Source organism: Chamaea fasciata, unplaced genomic scaffold (genome assembly GCF_029207755.1).
Source record: "Chamaea fasciata isolate MVZ Bird 193981 ecotype frontalis unplaced genomic scaffold, bChaFas1.0.hap1 SCAF_3, whole genome shotgun sequence".
Taxonomy (NCBI): Eukaryota; Metazoa; Chordata; class Aves; order Passeriformes; family Sylviidae; genus Chamaea; species Chamaea fasciata.
This window is the reverse complement of record NW_027094088.1, coordinates 106,521,069-106,542,800: the sequence shown is the minus strand read 5'-3', so window position 1 is coordinate 106,542,800 and position 21,732 is coordinate 106,521,069.

The following is a 21,732-nucleotide window of genomic DNA, read 5'->3' as shown; positions in this document are numbered from 1 at the left end:
CTGTTTTTCCATTCAGCTGAAAGTCAAGTTCTCAATTTCTCTGTTAGTTTAGTAGCTGAAAGGGCAACATAATCACATTATATAGGGAGCAGTTCAATGTGCATATACTGATATACATATCTTTTATGTGCATGTAATCCCTCCTTTTGTCTAAGTATGGTGGCCAGACAAACATTAAAGTGAAATGCACAGGTGTTTTCTTGCAGAACCAAAGGTCATTTGTACGCATGGCAATGACGCTTATATTCCCAAATTCACAAGGGAGTCTCCACTGCCAGGATTCAGGAACCATAGCCTCCTGCTGCCACTTAAAAATATTTCATTTAAAATAAAGGTTGTTACTTTTTTTCTCCCCCCCAGTAATACTTTTCCCCCCCTATCAGTGCTCATGTGAAATGCATGAGATACTGATCCTGAAAAAGGATGCTGCTGCCTAGAAAAGCAGCAGAGGGACTGTGTGTGTCTGCACCATTTGGAAATGTTTTCACAGTGAAGACAGTGGTGTCTTACTGCCACATGCAGTGCCCCATGCAACTGCCATGTTCCAGACCATTCCAAATCTTAATTTTTAATGACTCTTCCCGATGATGTTCCTAAGGTGTGGTTGGCATTTCAGTTACTTATGTTCAGCTGTCTAAAGCTTAGGAGTTAAGCCCAAGTCGCTTTTCCAGCTTACTCTTGCAGTCACTAAGGAAAAGCAGGGACATTCTGGCACTGCCAGTCCCTCTCCTTTGGCTATTAAGGAGTGAGATAAGTAGTCTGAACAGCATCTCCATCTCTTTAGGTAATTAAAATGAATTTTATTACCTGTATCACCATAATTTATCTTCTAGCATTTACAAAAAAATATTGCATGTAAGAAGCATTTTCATGTAAATAGGAGTAAATTGTAATTAAATCTATTTGTTGTCCTCACAGATTAAGCTTTTTACCCTCCTAGTTTTTCCCTATATGCTTAAGTTCCAGTTCCTCTGATATCTGCAGGATATTTGATCCAGCAATGAACTGGTTTTAGCTGGGATATAATTGAAGTTCTTCACTGCTGCTTTTAAGGTGCTGTGCTTTGGATTTGTGATTAAGACAGCATTGACAAAGAGGAGATGTTTTTGTTACAAGGAGTTGGGAAGTGACACAGGCAGGATCGCTGATCCTAACTGACCCAAGGGACATTCCTTACCATACAATGATGTGGTCAGCAAGAAAACTCTGTGTGTGTGTGTGTATGTGTGTGTGAAGGTTGGTTGGGACTGACATTTTTTGGGGACTGGCTGGGCCTTGGTTGATTGCTGGTGAGCACTTTGGAGTTTTTTGCATCACTTGTTTTTTTTCTTCTCTTCTCTTCTCTACTTCTTAATTTGTTTTTACTTATTAAATTGATTTTATCCCAAATCATGAGGTTTCTCACTTTTACCCTTCTGATTCTCTCCCCCATCCTAAAGCAGAGGTACTGAGCCTACCAAGGTTAAACCATGACAAGCAACAAACCCATCTCCCTCTTCCTTGTGTTTCTTCAATGGAACAAAAGATTCCCTGATGTCCCTGCCCATGGCAGGGAGATTGGACCTAGATGATCTTTAAGGTCACTTCCAACCCAAACCATTCTGTGATTCTATAATTCTCTGGTTCCAGAGCTAGAGTCTTACTAAAGCATTCTGAAATTCAGCCTCTGAAAGTATGATAAACCACTAAACACTGTACATACACTCAAATAAGCCTTCACACAAGTATTCTGAATTTCAGGAGGACCGAGCAATAGGTACTGCCAAGTTGTGATGTTAGCCAAGCTGTCTTGGCTGCATTGGCTCCTTGGAGGAGACATGGACCTCTGTGGGAGTAGCATAGGAGAGACAAGCCCAAAAAAGCTGAAGATTGCTTTCCATTAACTACTGACATGTTCTTCAGAGTGGCTAAGAGGAAAGTGACTGTCTGAGAAGTACAGAGAGGGAACATTGTTTAACCTTCTTCAAGCAGAGAGATTGCAGTGCCTCCTCTATTCATCCTTGAAGTCTAGAGAAGGCACCAAACCCCCTGTATCCACACCATGCTCCTGTAAAAGAGGACAGAGAAAATGCCCTAGATCATCTGCAGGGAAAAGCTAAAGGCAAATGAAAATGACAACCTTGTTCACTTAATATGCAAAGTAATTCAGTGGGTGTTGAATTCATTTGAATAGATATGATGCAGTGTAGACATCTGCTGCAATTGCACCTTGCATCCTTGTTACATGAATGATTTCTCCTAGTGAGAGCCAAGAACATGCTTCAAAAACCTCTGCTTTGAAGTAGTGGTGATATGAGGCTCCAATATGCAAGAGTAGCTTGTTGAGGAAATATCTTAACATATTTAAAATGCTTTGATGAAGGAAAGAGAATCTTAGAGTGCTGTCACTGTTGTCTGCAGGTCTGCCATTTACATCCAAGGTAATGGGTTTCCATTCCTTGTCATGAGGTGCATGTGCAGGATTCATGATTAAACTGGCTTACACTTGAATTTCTTTGTGCCAAACCAGGTTATCAAGCTGGCTTCTCCTCCTTTTTCATTGTTATCTCTATTCATTATCAGGTGGCACTGGAGAGAGCAGATAACTTTTAGGTGCCATTTGTGTCACTTCTTTTTTGCTAATTTTTTTTTGAGGGGGAGTTATGGCGCTGCAGTTTTGCAGTGGTTCAGGGGAATCAATCTGACCACCTGAGAACATCCATCACCTGTTTGATTAGACACTGAAGCCAGTGAGCAGGGAAGAGCATTATGTGGCACACATCTTTTCATGAATCTCCAAGAAGAGAAGTGTAAGCTGGAAAGCAGAATGTGTCAGAGATAATTGGTTCACTTTTCTTGGAAATGATACTGCATAAAACACTTCCATTTTTGGAGCAGAAGTCAGAGAATCTGAAAAATTTGGTTATCAGTGTAGGCCTTCTCTCAAAAAGGAAAATTTCACCTACATTGTAGCATCTATCAAGTTTTGCTGCCAGAATGAAGTCTATTTATATTTAGATTCACGAATAAATTTTTTTAAAGGATTTGGATGATTTTTTCAAGAACTCAGTACTTGCTCTGTGTTTAGAACTCTGATATTTAAATGAATTAAAAAATAATTTTGACATAGTTGTCTGAGAAGGTGACAGTGAAGACACCTGTCTCATTAACTATATAGAAAGGATGGAAAATTAGCTATTCAACTATTTAAATGATGATTCTGACAATTGAGTTCAGAAATTTTAATTCCCATTGAAAGCCAAATTCAAATGTGCACACAGTAAACCATAGAAGTCTCTTTTGTGCGTATATGAAATTTTTCAGCAATATGAGAATGAAAGGGTGGTGTAGATATATTTTATTGCTGGTTGTTGCTGGTAAATTCACTTAGCAGTAGATAAAATACTTTTCTTGCTAGTGTTTATGGAAGAGACTGTGGCTTTATATCTATTTCAGACATATAGTGCAAGGAAGTATTCAACAATTATCAAAGATTTACTGGCTATTGTTTCTCCTACAGTTCACATGGAACGTATTTTAAGAAGCCATGGAGGAGGCGAGAAACATTTATCCACACAGTTTTAGGGTGTCAGGTTTATGTTTTTGTAGTCCCTGTTACAAACAGGTAATAACAGGGAAATTTAGGGAGGGATTCAGTTTTGGTTCCTGATCCTTACACAGGCAACTTTTCTGCCAAAACAGGAGTGTCAGCTGGCAGAGGATTGTGAGGATGAGAAAGAAAATAGTAAAGGACAGTTGAGGATAATGAGGAGAACACATCTCTCCAGCTGACTTCTGCTTTATGTTCCTCTCTTTCTCAGGCTGGGATAAGATAATGAGAAATGTTTCCTTTGAATTATGGACCCTTCACTGAATTAAAAAAAGGCGCAATGGGAGGAAATATGACTAATGAAACCACTGAAAGATGTGCTTTTCTTTGAGTCACTTGGGTCTTTGCACTTTGAAATACTTAAGGATTTTTCCTTAGCGGATGGTGGCTTGTGGGATTTACTGTGTTCAGGAAAGTGTGGCCGAGCCAGCCAATGGGGCTGCAGAAAGAAGAAATGGTTTTGTATATTCATCCAATTTTTCATATGCAGCCTTGTTGTAATTGAAGTGAGAGGCAGTGCAGTCTGACAGACACGGTGTGTCTGGGAGTCTGATTAGAGCTTTGGGCATTCAGCATCTGGAAAACCACTGTCCTATGGGTTGTGGTTTTTTTTTCTGTCCTTGGATTTTCCATTGTTTTTGTTTTTCATAATTTATAATATGGGTGAATCAAAGGTCTTGGTGAGAATTGGAATCCCACTGTGCCTAGCAGTAATTAGATGTGCCTACTTGTGTGTTTGTGTTTGTGTGTGTGGGCACCTGCACATATGGAAGCACCCCTGAGTGGAGGAGTCTGGGTCTAAAAGACACAGGAATAACTGAACGGTAGGGAAGCAGGGAAATGACGTGGGAATTAATCATCTGGCACTGATTAATACACTTACTTAGTTGTATCATGTTTGGTTGTTTGTATTGATATATCTACAACCAGATGGTGAAGTTTAAACATTTGTTTGGTATTTAAAAATGTACCACAATGTTTTGCACAGACAAATGTTGATACCACTCATTCTGGGTGCATTCAGTAAACAGCGAGACTATGGGGAATGACTGAGATGTAAAAGACAAATTTCAGCACCTAATTCCAGTGAAATGGATTTTGACCTGAACATAAAGTTGTGCTAGTTGTGACTGAGTTAGAGGTAATTTTCTTCACAGTAGCTAGTATGGGGTTGTATTTTGGAATTTTGCCGAAAACAGGGATGTTTTCATTACTGCTGATCAGTGTTTATGCTTATGCATCGAGACCTTTTCTGCTCCTCATCCCGCCAGCGAGGAGGCTGGGTGTGCACAAGGATTTGGGAGGGGACACAGCTGCAGCAGCTGGCCCCAAGTGACCCAAGGGTTGTCTCCCACCATGTGGCATCATGCTCAGCAGATAAAGCTGAGGGGAAGAAGAAAGAAGGGGCATGTTCAGAGTGGTGGGATTTGTCATGCCAAGTCACTCTGACATGTGAAGGGGCCCTGCTCTCCTGAGGGTGTCTGAACACCAGTTGGTCCATGGGAAGGGGTGAATTAATTCCTTGTTTTGCTTTGCTTATATGTGGGGCTTTTGCTTACTGATGAATCTGTCTTTATCTCAGCCCCTGAGTTTTCTCACTTTTACCCTTCCTGTTCTTTCCCCCCATCTCACTGTTGAGGAGTGAGCAGCTATGAGGGTTGGGTTACCAGCTTGGGTTGAACTGTGACCAGAGCCCTTTTCCGGTTCCTGGGTTGCCTAGAATTTGTTCTACTGGGATCGCACTCCCTCTTCAACCCCCTTTGCTGCTGTCAACAGCTGATGTTTTGAAGAGCTGCCTCAGAGTAGATGTCTGATCTAGGCTGGAGTTTATCCTGAAAGACTTACCAAGGTTTCCACAGCGATTCTATGGAATATCAAGGATTTAAGTACAATCAATCTAAAAGCATTTAAGTCCCTAACTAGCGCTTTAAGAACTAGAACTGGCTCCTTTGTGCATTCAGTAGATATGGTCCTGTTACCCATTACACAGACTAAATCAGACTTCTTTCCTACACTGAATGGTGTCATCCTGGAACCATCTATACTTTGAAGGGCATTGCTAACTCCTGCTTGCCTCAGGGAAGAAACAGTTGAGAAATAGAAAGGGTTTTTTTTTTAGTCTGCCTTTGGATATTGCACTGAGCAAGCTAAAGGTTGATACATGTTGTTCTTACAGCTCTAGAAGGGATATAATCTGCTGAGACATGTCTTTAGTACAAATGTGCGCTGTCCTTTGTAAGAACAACAAAGCAAGATAAGCCACAGAGGATGGGCCTAGACTGTCCTAAAGGTTGAAGCACTGGCAAGAGTGTCTGCAAACTTGAAACTGGGGACTTAAAATAGAATTAGTATGCTAAATGTTTTATTACAATATATGGCATAGTAAAAGGGCAAAACATACTTCAGAAACACATGCAGAGCATCATGTATGTGCAAAGAAGTACTTCAGAAAGGCTAGCAGGTTATTGAGACATTACTGGTGGAATAACAGCATTCTTCCCCCTCTTTGGAGTACCAAACCCAATTTCTGTTTCCCTGGGCAGAAGACCATGGGGTCAGCCTGGGATGCCCCAGAGTAATGTTTTGCATCATCATATTAAATCATGTCTCATTGTGTAAGAGACGGTCCGAAGATCCCTCATCTGCCTCATGACCATCGTCAAGGACAGAGACTGAAACCCCTAAAAGGGACTTTAAGATCTCAACACAGGAGTTCTGGCCTGGCTGAGGTGGGATGTTTGCCAAGTGCTGCCTGCAGGTGTGTTTGATGGAAAAACCCAGCACCCATATCGGAACATCAGAACCTGAGCAGAAATAATGGGCAAGTCACAGTGAAGTGACCGCGCCTGCTGACCTGTACTGGTTGACACTGTACCTGCTGACAACCGACTTGTTCTGAGTTCTCTAAATGAACACACTGCAATGATTTCCCCCACCTGTTTGGCCAACTGCCTGTCGCTTCGGAGAGGACTATAAAAACCCTGGAGACCCCCGCTCACTTTTGTGATCACCCTACTGGAGAAACTCGCGTCTATAGGTATCTTCAAAAGCCTCGAGGGCTCGACCCTCCATGTTGGTAGCTATAACCCCCTTCCCCTCTTTTTCTGTTTTTCTTACTATTCTCTTTTCTCTCCCCACTATCGCATTTGTTGGCACTAAATAAAGGTGCATTTGTGATTGATTAAACTGAGTTTGTCCCTCCCTGTGTCTTTTGCGCTCTGAGATCCCTAAAACGAACCATCATGAACCCCGCTTGTGTGAGCGGATCGTGACACATTGTCATTTGTCTATGAATTGTCACGTGGAGAGTTGAATCTGAGTTCATTTGTCTTAGGTTAAGGACAGTTCCAACTCTGGAGGTTTATAGGGCTTTCTCCAAATTTATTGCAACTTTATTTTTCTGCAGTGTTACTGCACTGAGATTGAGTAACATGGACACAGTAATCTTTCATAGACCCAAACAGTTGCAAAGCTTAATATTCAGTTTCCTTCTACTTTTCAGCTTTGTTTACTAGACCTGGATAACACAGGCTCTCTACAGACAATATGTCAAATCATTTTCAAATACTGTTGTACTCCTGACTGCAGTGGGGCATATCACATACATCCTCTTCCCTTCATGATATTAAGATCAGGCTCAAACAGTGTGCAAAGATCAGGCTACTTAAAACAGTGCTTCTGTAGTAAACATTTTCTGCGGATGCCCACTAATCTTATAGTACTGAGGGTTTTTTTAATCCATGATGGCTGTGTAAGTCTCTGGTGGCACTATATCTTTATGGAAGGTGAAAACGGGGGTTGTAATCATGACAATGCATAGGAACCACCATGTGGGGCAGTGCCACGTCAGATGCTGTGCACATGGAACAAACCTATGGTTGCTACTCTGAAACAGGGCTAAAAGAAGCTGGATAAAATATTCTTGTCTCAAATGGGTTGGAAACATGTTAGGAACAAATGCCAGGAAGTGGACCTAGGTTAACATTTGGAAACTGCATACATGTCTGGAGGGTGGTTTAAGCAGTTCTATTTTTGCTTTGAAGGGGAAACAGAAGCACTTTCTCTGTCCATTCTCAGCTGACAGGATCACAACTCTTGGAGGGGAGGGGGACGGGAAATGAATGGTAAGGCTTAGTAGCTTATTGAATTGTTCCAGTTATGTCATTGTTGGGATATGGCAGAAAGCTGAATTGAAGTAATTTAGATGCCTTTGAAAACTTTCTTTTGTTTTCCTGGTGGCAAGTTTTAGGGCAGATTTCTGGGCTGATTCATCCTTCAGAGGGGACAGATATTTCAGATAAATTCTGATGCATAGTTTCCCATAAGTAGGCTGTTCTTGCCTAATGACACCTTTCCTAAAGGCATCGTTGGGTACAAATTGGGCCGTTTGCTGGCAGTCACCTCTCAGCTGTGGATTACAGCAGGATTAAATCCCAACTATCAATCTTTGCACCTAAATTCTGCAGAATTTACAAAGATGGTACTGTTAGATGAGGGCATAGGTAGGACTGTGCCTTATTTTTATGTGTGTTGTGTTCTACTTTGCTCTCCTTGCAAAAAATTCAGGCATGAAATGTGTGTTGAGATAACCGAGACAACTGGTGTTTCATGTGGGCAGAAAGCAGAGCTGCTCTGCTCCATTTGGGTAAACATCAAAGCTTGTGGGTCAGCAGTGGGTGTGAGCAGGGATGAGCAAATGCAACATCTCACTAAGTCAGACGCATCCATTCCTTGCTTAACTGAACAAAGTGATTTTTCTACCTACAAGCTGATGGCTTTGGAATCACTTAGTTTTCTTTGAAAACAGTAATTCTGGTGCAAATACTTTTATCATAGCTATATCATAGATATACCACTTTTCCAATCTTAGTTCATGGGCAATATCTTTCATGTGCCTGGACTTCACAATATGGTAAACTCTGTTTCTAACTCTGCTTGTCTCACTGTCTCATTTGTAGCGACTGAGGTATTACAAAACAAAGAGTTGACAAACTTTTTTGGTGAGCAGCCATCCAAATTGGGGTGAAGGGTGTCTTTCTAATTAATTCTCTTGCATTCCTATTAGGCACAAGCTTTTGACTTTACTCCTTCTCAGCTGTAAAGGTAAGATACTTGAATGAGTCTATGAAATCTATTTTTAATCATATGAGCACAAAGCACCTGATTTAGTTCTTGATGACATTGGTTTAAATTGAAAGGATATCTGTTAAAGTCATTAAAACCTATGACGATTTGGGTTAAAACCTAAAATATAATGAAACTGGGCTAAAGTCAAAATAGCACAGGCTTATGTAATTGCAGACATAATTGTTCCACTGAATTTCCTAAGTCATGAAATGTGCTACTGTCTGAAGTTTTTCTATAGAAAGGTATCAACACCATATATTATCTGCAACACATTTATTTTTACAAGGCCATAACCTTTTTTATTTCTTTGACATAGTGGAAAATCTGGAAGTCTGGGTCAATTTGTCTTAAAATAAGGGCACCGAGCCCAGTCCTAAACTCTTTCTTTTATTAGGCTAAATAATCCTCCTTCTTCTATAAGCACAAATTTACTTACCTGATTTTTATTCATGCATCCATCCATATGCTAATAAACCTCTCATCAGTGCAGGATTTCAGGGCTCCAGTGGACATTTCTACTAGTCTTCAAAAGGAAGGAGCTTTAGTAACCCCATTTGCTGTAATTTCAGTGCTTAACTGAACTAGATTCAGCACTGTGTTTTCTGAAGAAATCTGATCACATCCTGATAAGAGTAATTTAAAAGGTATCTTCTCCCCCCCCCTGTTTCCCCTACTTATCTGATGCTGTTAAACACTCAGATTTGTTCTCTCTTACTACTTTGTGATTTTGTGGCTGTAGTGGCAAATCACATTATATTTCACCTTCTCCTTCGGTGTGGCTATCTGAAGGTTTGCATTCTTCAGAGCTCTTTTTTGTGCTTTCATAATGCCATGTGACTGAAGGGGAAAATGATAAGCAAGAGACTCTCTTTAAACTGTCCCACTGGTGAATTTCTGCCCATCTGCTTTGACATATATGATAGTTATGAATGCCTCTTTGCCTAAACCTTCTGTACCTGGGAGCTTTGTACTACTTTATTTTTATCTATAGCAAGATAGCATTGGATAACATAAAGATAGTAAAACAACATTAAGATGGAACAATAGATGTGGAGAAAATATTAATGATTATTAATTTTAATGCTATATAAAACCACAGAAAGGAAATACAGGGCTTTCTCACCATATAAAAATGTTACTTTCTTTGGTTACTTACTTTGTAAGAAGTTTCAGACTCTGACCAATATTTTTTGAGGTGTATGGACATCTAATGGTAGAGCAAAGGATTGGTGAGTGTGTTTTTCAGCAATATTCCCTTGTCCTTTAGAAAACACCCATGGATTCTTAAATCTATTTTTTTTTTAGTAGAATACCTCCCACTACAAATAAAACCATGGGCACCTAATCCAGTGAAAAAGTCAGTGTAAATATTGAACATCCTAGATGGGATTCAGGTGTGTTTTTACATGAAAGCATATCTCATCTGTATTCCAGTTGTTTCTCCACTGGGTTGCCCTGTTTGGCCATAAAAGTCTTTTGGTCTAAAAGCCTTTGGTCCTGTGACATTTCTGCCGGAACCCCCAGACTCCCTGGGGCACCTGTGATTAGGCAACTGAATTACTTAGAGAATTTGCTCTGATTTGCCCTGTGGCAATTTCTCAAAGCCAGGACCACATTTGAGGGACCTTGTGGAATTTCTAACATCAGCTTTCATGGAAGAAGACATCCACAGTTAGGACGAAAATCCAATTCTTGAGCTTTCAGTGATGCTGGAGGTGGAGTGGATGTGGGTGCCTTTGTGGTCACAGTGACTATACACTGGGTGAAAATCCCATGCAAAGAGGTGCTGACGTTTTAATTGTACTTATGAGGTGATTTAAAGGACAACTAAATTCTGCCCTTTGGACTGAAGAAAATACTGGTCCTGAGGAGAGAAATTGGCTCTGAATGTGCCATCCTGCCTGACTGAGTAGAAAGAGAAAGCAGCCATATGACTCATAATTTCACTCATATGCTACTAAGCAGATCTCCCTCTAACATCACAGTGCAGAACAGCCTCTTAAATAGAAGGGAAATCCCTCCCTTGGCATGAATGGCCTCTGCCATTTAGGTCCTTTATTTCAATACCTTTCTCTGCAGGTTACTCTATGTATAGGGCACAAAGGAATGTTTTAAAGCTTTCTACAATCTGAGGAGTCATATAGGGTTTGGTTCCAGGTGCCAGGAGGCTTTTCCAGCCTCAAATCTCTCATGACACTGCTGCCTGCTCTATGAGAGAAGGTAAAGCTGCGCTCACTCACTGCCATGGTGGGACACAGCAAATGTCAACAGTGGGCCTCTGCCCCTCTCCCTTGGACAACCCAGTTTTGGATTGCCTGAAATGCGCACATGTGAGGGCCAAACATGTCCTGCCATAGGGCTGTTATCTTCACATGCACAGTGACACCATTCTTAGGTGCTGATGATGCTCAAGAAATGCAATTAAGTCCTTCAAAAGCAACTGTTCCAGGAAAATAACTCTTTAGATATAGCACAGAGCTCAGAGTTTATCTTGCCTCCCTTGTTTCCGCTAGGCACAAGCATTCTGCTCGAGTTTTCAGAACAAAGCTGATTTCCTTGTTTCTTGAGCATCATCAAAAGCAGTAACAGCTCTGGTGGACATCTTATATAATAGCAACACAATGTGTTCAGCACAGACTTAATGCTATGCAGTCGTTTATACCTGTGTGAAAAGTGGCTGTAAACTGGCTGTAAAACTCTCCTCTGACCTATGCATACCTGTGGGGAATTCTGCCTTGGGAGCTTTTTATGTGGTTTTCGTGGAGTGGAGGAAAAGTTCAAGGCAGTTGCGTGTCTGGCTTCTCTTCCTCCACAGCGTTACTTTGCATTTAATCATGCGACTCTGTTGTCTTGAAAGCACAAGGGACTCTGTAAACAAATGTATTTATGATGCACAAGTACTAATAGATTCATTCCCATTCTTTTTGCTGTGCTGCCTGTGCAAAGCTGAAGGGAGTGAAAAGCAGCAACTTATTGCCGACAAGTAGATGCATAATCCCTGAATGCACTAGGAAAGCTATCCATTGAGGAAGAAAGCAACCTGTTTGCAGACTCCACACCCCATTATCAGGTGATTTGTTAAAACTGTCACTGCATACAAATCTGCTGCCATCCTCCTCGAGGATAGGGAGTTTTGAAATAGTTGGCTGTAGACTTTATTCTGTCTGAATGCAGGATTTTTTTTTTCCTTAAAATATGCTAAAAGCCCAAATACAGGGAAGCTAAATTGTGGTAGCAAAGAGCCCTAAGACTCTATTTATTTGCTTCTGTAAATAATTACCTATCTCATTTTTAGTAGCATAACTCTATTATTGATTAGACTGTAATATACAACCCTTACCTTAATGAAGAAAATGCAGATCATTCATCATTACTTCTGTTAATGCTTGCAGCTGCTGGAATTTGGATTTTGTAATGCTATACACAGAAAAATATCTATATTCATCTGTCTATGTTTCATTCTGTTTTTTAGCATCAGTAGCCTAAACAAGATTGGAAATAATTTACATATACATTCCTTTTCAGCTAATCACCTTAAAACAACTCACTAATCATAAGTTAATTTTCACAAGTTTCTGGTGAGTGGGGGAAAGACTTATCCTTACTTCACCTGTGGTATAACTGAGGAATATAGCTGATGTGATGCTTGCTAAGTCCACAAAGAAAGTCTTGTGGAAATGGGGACGGAATGCAAATTATTGGGCTTTCTGTCCACTTCGTTAAACATAAAACATCACTTCTGCCTAGAGGCATGGTGGTTAATAAATACTCTGAGGTTAATGGCCAAGTGACTGTGAATCATAGTTACATTGTGAAAAAGATGGATATCACTAAAATATTTGTCAACAGTTGTTTCATTTCTCTAAAGGAAAAAAAATATAACCACTCAGCAATTCATCAAGGGCTTGTGGCTTCTCTATGTAGCTATGCGACATTAATTTTGTTGTTATTGTCTTTAGGGTGTTTCTAAGTGCCTTTGACAGCACAGGTTATGCTCCCTTCTGATCTGTGTTGACATGACAAATATAGGGAGGATTTCCTGTTGGTGTAAGTCAGAATAGCTCCAGCTGGAATAGCTTGAACACACAGATGTCAATGTGCATGATATTTGGATGTTTTCAACATGTTTTCTCATACCTCATTTTGTTTCCAGATGCCAACAATTGATGTTAGATTTCTAGACGATCTTTTAGAAAGCAGTTTCATTGCTGTATTTTCCTTGAGACTATTTTAAAAGAAGGTTGACAGTCTGAAATTTCATTGAAATAAGAGAAAAGGAAAGGGAATATGTTCTTTTAACAAGTTAGAGAGCAAAGAATCTCCAGATTGATACAGAACTATTGGTTTCTCTGATATAATTGATTGGACCACCTGGTGCCCAAGGGCATCTGCTAAACTATAGAGTTGAACTAACTTTGATCATGGAAAAGAGAGATTGGACTGTGCCCTTTCCTCCAGTGACTGGAAAATGGTTACCACGAAGGGAGGAATTGACATATGTGATCTGTTTCTACTGTGCTGCTTGACTAGTTACTGATAATTCAGCAATCTGACAGGCTATGGCTTGGGAGAACCACATAGTCATCTTAGATTACCTCTTTTAGCCTAAAATGTAACAAGATGAAATGTAAGAAGTTGTGACTGAAGTGAAAATAAAATAAAATAATAAATGAAAGCATAAATGATATCAACCTCCTGAAATGAAAAGCTCTTGTCTTTTCATTGTATTTAATTTGTGAAGCATGAGATAAGAAACCAGGGGCTGCCAAGTTAGTTTGGGAAAGATGTGGAAAAATGGATTGAAAATTTCAGAAACCTTTTTTTTTTCCATGCTGTAGAAAATGACATTTTAAAGAACGACAACAACAACAACGAAAAAGTCATTTTATGTGATGTGCAGCCGTGGCTGTGACTGGAGCTGGGACTTGAATGATTTTGATTCATTGCTCTCCAGGTTTTGGGGAGCCCTATAGGAACACTTTGGAGGACAGTGCAAAAGCTAAGGCAGTATTATCCTCGCTGACAAATCAAACTTCAAAAAGACAGACTGTTCTCTATAGCACAAGGGTCATTGGTTTGTACTGAGTCATCATTTCAGAGGCAGGAGACAGCTGGTGGCACTCGGAAATAACCAATTCCTTTAACAATTGGCTGCTGTGTGTTTAGTTTGGCGTGCATATATATACACGTAAGTGTACACTGCAGTATTTTAAAATCTATGTATGTCTCTGTTGTCTGTGCTTATTACTGTCATCTTGTGAAATCAGTCCTTTCATGAAATAATTAAAGGTTTCAGGCATTTTTGCCAACTGACTGGCATTACAGGTGTTCTGGATTGTTTGCCTGTTTCACTTGGTTTCATAAAGTGACAGAAGGTGAATCCTGGCATTATCCATGTGCTTTCACACTATGGTTATGTGGGAAATAATGTCTCTAGCCACTTCTTACTATCCAGGGAATTAATAAACAACAGCAGTGATACGGAGCAAAAGAGCAGTCATGCATTTTTCAGTCCTTTGGAAATTCCCTAGCTATGGGACCACATGCCCTTTTGTTGACTCTCCTTCTGGGAACTTTTTACACTGAAAATATCTCCAAGTAGGTTGTCTCCTTTTAATATCTGAATTCTTCATAGGTTATTTTTTTTTCAATTTGTTCACTGGAGTGTGAAGGAGAAACTGTTCTTCAGGTGGAAGTCTCTTATTTTTGGTTCCCACACAGCACCAAAATCCTGCTTATATCTGGAGGTGCTTCAGGGCAATAGTAGGTTCATTTTCAGTTTCAGATCAGGACATATTAGGATTCAAAAAATTCTAGGAAAGGCTGGAACGTGAGTGACTCTGAGCTACTGAGGTGCTGGAGAGTGTCCACAAATGGGCAATGAAGCTGATGTCTGGATCACAGATCTGATGAGGAACAGCTAAGGGGTCTGCAGGGTGCTCAGCATGCAGGAAATCAGGATCAGGGTGGGATCTTCTTTCTCTCTACAACTCCCTGAAATGAAGTTGTATCCAGGTGGGATCAACATCATCTCCCAGGGAACAAGGGACAGCATGAGAGGAAATGGCCTCAAATAGCACCAGGGGAGGTTAAATTGGATATTAAGGAAAATTTCTTAGCTGAAAGACTTGTCAAGCACTGGAACAGTCTGCCCAGGTAAGCGGTGGGATCATTGTCCCCGAGGGTATTTAAAAGACCTTTAGGTGTGGCATTTAGATGGACTTGGCAGTGCTGGGTTAATGGTTGCACATGGTGATATTAAACATCTTTCCCAACCTTAATGATTCTCTGAATTTGCAAGATGATGAAATTGACCTGATTTAAGTGAACTCACTTTCTCTTTTCCAGGTGTGCAGCAGGGTTTCAGGTCACATCTGAAGCTCCATTTTTTGTCCATAATCAATTCCTAATAAATAATAATATAAAAGGGATCATAAGACCTGAAGTCTCATCAATCTGCATTGCTGTTGCAGGACCTGTCACTGGATCCACATCTGTTTTCTTTCCACTCCTATTGCAAATAGATTTTCCCTCATTTTGACAGACATTGAGTACTCTGCTGTGTTAGCAGCCCTCTGCAGAGGTTTTGCAGCTGGGGTGGACCATGGTGCCCACCTGATTCAGGTGCACATTGATGGAGTCCAGCACACCATCAGCTGCTCTCATGGGTTTCTCATTCAAGTTCTGCTGACAGGAAGCCTTTCCTTAGCAGGTGAGTGTGGGCTGCAAATCCCAGCACTAGCAAGGGTTAAACCGTCAGGTTATCACTGAAGGCAGAATGCCTTCAGCAAACCTCCTTCCCCTGCAATCTGTTTTAGGGTGGATTTTTTAAAAGCATTTACTTTTTAAAATGGACTGAAAGAAATCACTTTCTGAAATAGTCTCAATTTTGAAAATAAATATTAGCTCTGTGATGTGTATTGCTATAGAGCTTTAGGCACAAATATGTGTATATAACTTTAAAAAATAAACATAATAGAAATATTGTTTCACTTGTCACGTGATCCAAGAGAAACTAGCTTTTGGCACGTCCCACGGTGTCTGTCTATGATATTTGGTAATTTTCTGAAATAATTGAAAACTTCAGTCATATCTGAGATTAAAACAGGCATTTAATGAAATGACAGAATATTTTAGACATTTTTAAAAATGACTATTTTACTGTATGGCTACAAAATACACACATACAGATTTATTGAGGAAAGAAGGGGAATCAGTGGTTTCAGTCCTCTGATTACTCCATTTTCTTGTCTCCATCTGTCCCAGCCAGGCCTACTCTTCAGCTCTTTGCTTCACAGGAGTTTTCTTTGGCTCCAGAATAACAAAATGCTGCCACTCCTTGTGGATCTTGTGATAAGTTCTGCTGTCACTCATACAGAGCCTGGGGCCCAAATGCTCTTTGCAGCTTCCTGCTTTTGTGGAGCACCAACCTGTACCTCACTTTTTACTTATTTATGTCAGACCTGCCTCTGTGCCTCCTTGCTGCAGTTATTTCAGCAGAATATGCTACTGTCTTGGTTTAGGAAGACAGGTATTTGCTAGGTAAAATTACAATCAGAGGCTCTTTGGCAAAGATTTGGGAAATAGGAATAGCAGTTCTTTACTAGTATGTAATACAAAGCAAACAAACACAAAAAAACTCCCCCCCCCCACCAAACAACTACAGCATTAATGACAAACGACAACAGTACCAAGAACCTTGAGGGCTTTGTTTCACAAAACCCAGGGCAGTTTGGTTTCGGTGTCCCTGCAGGATCCTCAGAGCACCAAGCTGGAACAGTGGAAAAGTCCCGGGCTGGTAGCTGGGATGGCAGGGTGTCCCGGCAGGCAGGGGCAGGATGTCCCGGCAGCGCAGGGGGTGCAGGGTCACGCTGCAGCAAGAGGAGCAGCGCCGAAGAAGCTCGAAGGGGAGGCAGAAAAGCGGCCCAGCCTCCGCAAGTGGCAGAGAAAAAAACTCAGGATTCAGGCAGAATTGGTGATAGTAGATTTCCCAGGACTGGATCCCTTTGGCCACAGTGAAACTCCTCCAGCCAGCAACAGCCGTTCTCCGCTCGGCGTGCTTTGCGGCGGCTGAGCTCCTCCAGGAGCGGCAGACACGCGTCTCCCCGAACGCCGGAAGCAGAAAAGCACGCAGCTGCCTCAAGCTTTGTCTTTTACCTGCTTTATCTCCCCCTTCCACCTTTTGTCCACCTCTTTGTTTCAGTTAAGTACTCTCAAGTATCCAACACTTGGTCCCCTTGGTAACTTGTGGGGAAAAAATTCTTTAGAGAAAGAAGGAACAAACCTAACCCCCAACAGCTACCCTGATTACTGGTGAGTAAAAGTAAAGAGATTATTATATTGAAACAAACCAACAAAAAAATTTGGGATTTGGGTCTGGCCCATAAGAATTCTTTCAAAATACTTTGTTCTAAGAGATTGTGTGCCCATAGACAACCATAGGGCTTGACAACTTGGGTGAGTTTTGCTGTAAGGCTGATCCACCATAGCCCAGGGAGAGATATGCTCATGGCCACACCTTTATTGGACAGACTTTAAATCTGTGGGGTAGGGAAATTAATGTTCTTTACCAAATCGATGTATCTTTTTGGATTCCGCTTTATTTCAAATATTTCTCATGGATCCTGGGATGTAGGGGGAATTCAGTTACTTTATCAAGAATTATTTTCCAGACTGAGGTTCTTCTGCCTTAGTCTTGTTCTAATTCTGGATATCCCTCTATTTCAAACTATAGCCAGATTATATAAGTTTGATATCCGGACTTAGTAAATCTCTTGGTTGCATTGATTTTTGCATGAATTTGAAATGCAAATTCAGTGTCTTTCTGGTCCAAACACAAGAAGTCATGATTCTACTTAACTGAAGAAAGAGCCATGTTTGGCAGCATCTAGAAAAGACAATGTATTCCAGGTAATCAATTCATGCCTCATTGGCCCTTTCTAGTAAGATAATGAATAAAGGTGTAAACTTTCTTTTTCCTGAAGCTGATTAATTATCTCCACAAAATTTACTTTATTCATGTAGTGATCATCTGAGGTTAAACAAATCCCGAAGTATTCAATGTACTTGTAGTCCATTAAGAACAGATCTATTAAGCATCCATCCACCCTTTTTAAAAAAATAGGTATGGTACTGTTGTCAGCATTTGGGCCAGAAGCAATTAATCTTGTATTATAAGGCAAGATGAATCCGAGGAAAACAAAAAAAAATATATATTCATTAAGATAGGATAAGACAAGATCAGTTAGATAGGAATTAATAATCTCAGTATGTTTTTACGTTAGTGTCTGATTCCTGATGCAATACCTGAGACCAGGTCTACAAGGTCATGGAAGTTTGTAATTTGTATTGATTTCAATGGAAGCAGGTAAATCTAAATAAATTTATGGATGGGAACTTTGGACCTTAAATTATTTTGAGCAGGGACAATCCTTCCTGTGACTGATGTAAAACTGGAGTCCAGGTCCAGCCACCCGTTGAAGTTGTTGTTACCTGGCCTGATGATCACCCTTTTTTTTTTTTTTTCAGGATAATGAGCACTGTAATGTCTGAATATCTCAGAGAGACGAGTAGCACAAAATGTTATAATCAGACTAAAGCACCCTTCCCAAACAAAAAATATTTTAAAAGCTGCTCCATTTCATCCAAACAAAGATCTATCTGATATGCACTCATAAAAAAGAGATTGCTGTTCATTGCGGCCAAAGGAGTGTATTGGCATTATGACTAGCTAAGTCTTATATATAATATATTCTTTTTAGTCATAATACATGCAGAAAATTTAAAGGACAAACTGTGGAAAAGGACTTGCAGTCCTAAAAATCCTTAGGCATTTCTGAAGAGTTACACCAGTTATTAATTTGGCTGCCAACATTTTTGCTATGGTTTTTAAATCTGGATTGTCCTTATAACATGCAACTCTGATAGACCTTTCTTGTGTAAATTGTCAGGTAAAGTTTCAGCATCTTTTGAAGTTTGAAAGACTCTTGCAGATAGGGTGTGTGAGCTTAAATGGACATAGTTGAGTGAAAATCCAGAGGAAGAACTCCTGAGTCTTAGTTTTTTTTTTTTTTTTAATTCAGTTGATGCAGACATTAAAAGAACACACCCTTTGGCTAGATCTGCAAAGATGCTCAGGCTGAACTTATAAATCTCACAGAAATTCCAGGAATACTAATCTAAAATACTGCAGTGGTTCCTTCATCTGAGGAAATGGCTCCTAGTTGCGCCAGGAGAGGTTTAGATGGGATATTAGGGAAAATTTGTTTACAGAAAGGGTTGAAAAACATTGGAATGGGCTGCTCAGAGAAGTGTGGAGTCACCAAACCTGGAAGTATTCAAAATCCTGTGTGTATGGAACTTAAGAATATGTTTAATGGGGAACATGGTGGTGGTGCTGGGTTGGTGACTGAACTTCTTGCACATAAAGGTCTTTTCAAATCTTAATTATTCTATGATTCTGTGAAGGATGAACAGAGGGCTGTTTGTGTAAGTGTCTCTGTGTCTCCACAGAGAGAGTCAGGGAATACACCTGGGTCAGTAAAAGTTGTCTGGTGGAAACGTTCACGTTCCTCCATTGGCTGTGATGCTGCTGTGTTAGCACTGATACCTAATGTTAAATTAGGCAAGAGGCATCTGTGCTCCTTTCAGAGACATCTGCTATGCAGACATCCAGATTCCTCCAATCCAAACTTTGATGACTCTTTCCAAACCATACCGGACTATCCTAGGTTTTGGTTATGGCAAATGGAAATGATACCTGGCTGACCACACCCTGCAGAGGCTCAAACTACACTTTTAAGCTGTTGTGGACCAAAGAGGGATATCCTGGGAGACACGCCTCTTCTGAGTGTCAGGAATTTGGAAGGATGAATCTGGCCTGAATTATTATGTTTATAATCTGCTAATGGCTAACAATTCTGTCTAGAGAGGTAGTTAAATCCCTTTGAAACCCAACAACAGTGTGAAATTATGACCAGCTTCCCACAATAGGGTGGTCCTTATTATAAATTTATTAAATTGTTTTTTTGATGCCTTACTTCTTTGCTGGCATGTCTTAGATGGATGGCCTGCATGTGTGTGGTAGAGAGTGTCTGAGGACATGACTCTCCATGGGACTCAACATCCACCTATATATTTCTATTGAAAGTCACAATCTGTACTGTGGAAATGGTGAGTTTCTGTCAGGTAAGGGAATGGAGGTGGGTGGAACACACACTCTGAACCTCATGCAGCTGTACAAAAAGACAATGACATATTCATAATTTAAAGTATTTTAAATTTTGGAATATGATATCTAGATATTATGACATCACTACAAACCACCAGAGTTCTTAAAACTCCAGATAAAATCCAAAGATGACATTTAGACCTCATTGAAATTACCAATAATCTTCTCAGAGTACTAAGATTTTGTACCGTGGGTTTTCCAAATGCTCAGCAACACTCAGATTATGGCCTTTGTATTGAGTTGTCATCAGACTAAGCAATTCTCTCCCAAATATATTCATGATGTCTTTTAAGTGAAATGAGTTTTTAATTTAAAGTATTTTCCTTTGAATTTGAAATAAGGGCCATTGATTTTTTTCTTCGTTTAGGCTTTGATAGAGAAAAATCAGTAAACAAAGGTTGTGTACCATTAACTTCAAGTGAAGGGCTAGTTGACCTCAGCTGAGCCATTGATGAGCGTGAGGCTAATGGGAAAAAAAAATTGATCTCTTCATAATTCGTCAAGTGAGGGGTGGTTAGCTAAAAAATCTCATTATCAACACTGTTCTTGGGAATAATAAAAAAAATCTGTTAAGTCAATTTTATTAAGCTCTTCCTAGGTATAGAAGGAATCTCAGTCATCAGTCATTATATAACCCAATGTTGCTGACATGTAGGTGCCACACAAAGTGATTGGTGATGTCATTCTCAAGTTTCTAACAATGGAATAAGTAAATCCATTTTCTCAAAATAAAGAGATGCAATCTAATAGAGGGCATTAAGGATTACTCTTCAAAGGAGACCTATGAATTAATTTGGGAACTCACATGTTCTTTGGCCTCTCACAAAATACAACGGGCTTTTACTTTCTTTTTGGGCCATAAAACATTAATCATAGGACTCATTAAAAAATCCTATTAAATTATGTTTCTGTAAGTTGTGTCCTTCACACACTTGGGAAAACAGTGAAATGTCTTCAATTGAAGGCACTCTTTGTTTATATGTGTAATATTTTCTTGCCTGGGGAAACAAATGATGTTTCTATAGGGTGCCTGGCTCAGAATGGAGGCACGATCTCTGTGTAACCCTGATATGTAGGACACCACTGGAGAGTGTGCCCTGGATATCAAATGCAAACCTCTGTTGATTGAGAGAAAGGACTTACTTACCCTCCTGGAGGCAGCTACAGCAAAAATATTCTCTGTGGATCAAATGAAAGCAAACAGCAAGCCTTGGATGGAGATAACAGTTCTGTATGGCAGAACAGGATGGTTGGGGCTGGGTTGAAGGCTGTCCATGCTGTTAAATGATCCCTGGCCACCACTTTTGTCCTGACCAACTATTCTTATTGCTAGCAATTATATGGTCAGAGCTTTCAGAACATTCTCCTCATGGTATGGGTTTCGCTATCATGTTTTGGAAAGTAAGAGAGTTTAATGACAAGAGGATGGCCAGCCCTGATTAGATGCCCTGCAGGAACAATTTTATGCTAGCAATAGGAATAATACATGCAGCCTTTTCAATAGAAAAAGATATTGTTGTCCATACTGTTCTGACTTCACTTATCACATCTGAATTCCCATCCTAACTCAGCTGCTGCTGTTTGGCTTTGGTCAAATCCCTTCAACACCCTTTATCAGGGTGACTTCCTCTGCATATTTTTGACAACTGAAACTAATGTATTTTGCAGGTATTTGAGAAATATATATTTCATATCTATATCTATCTATTTATATATACACACATATGCATGAAGGTATATCTAAGATATGATTAGGTATGATAATTGGAATAGTCTGTCACTTCCA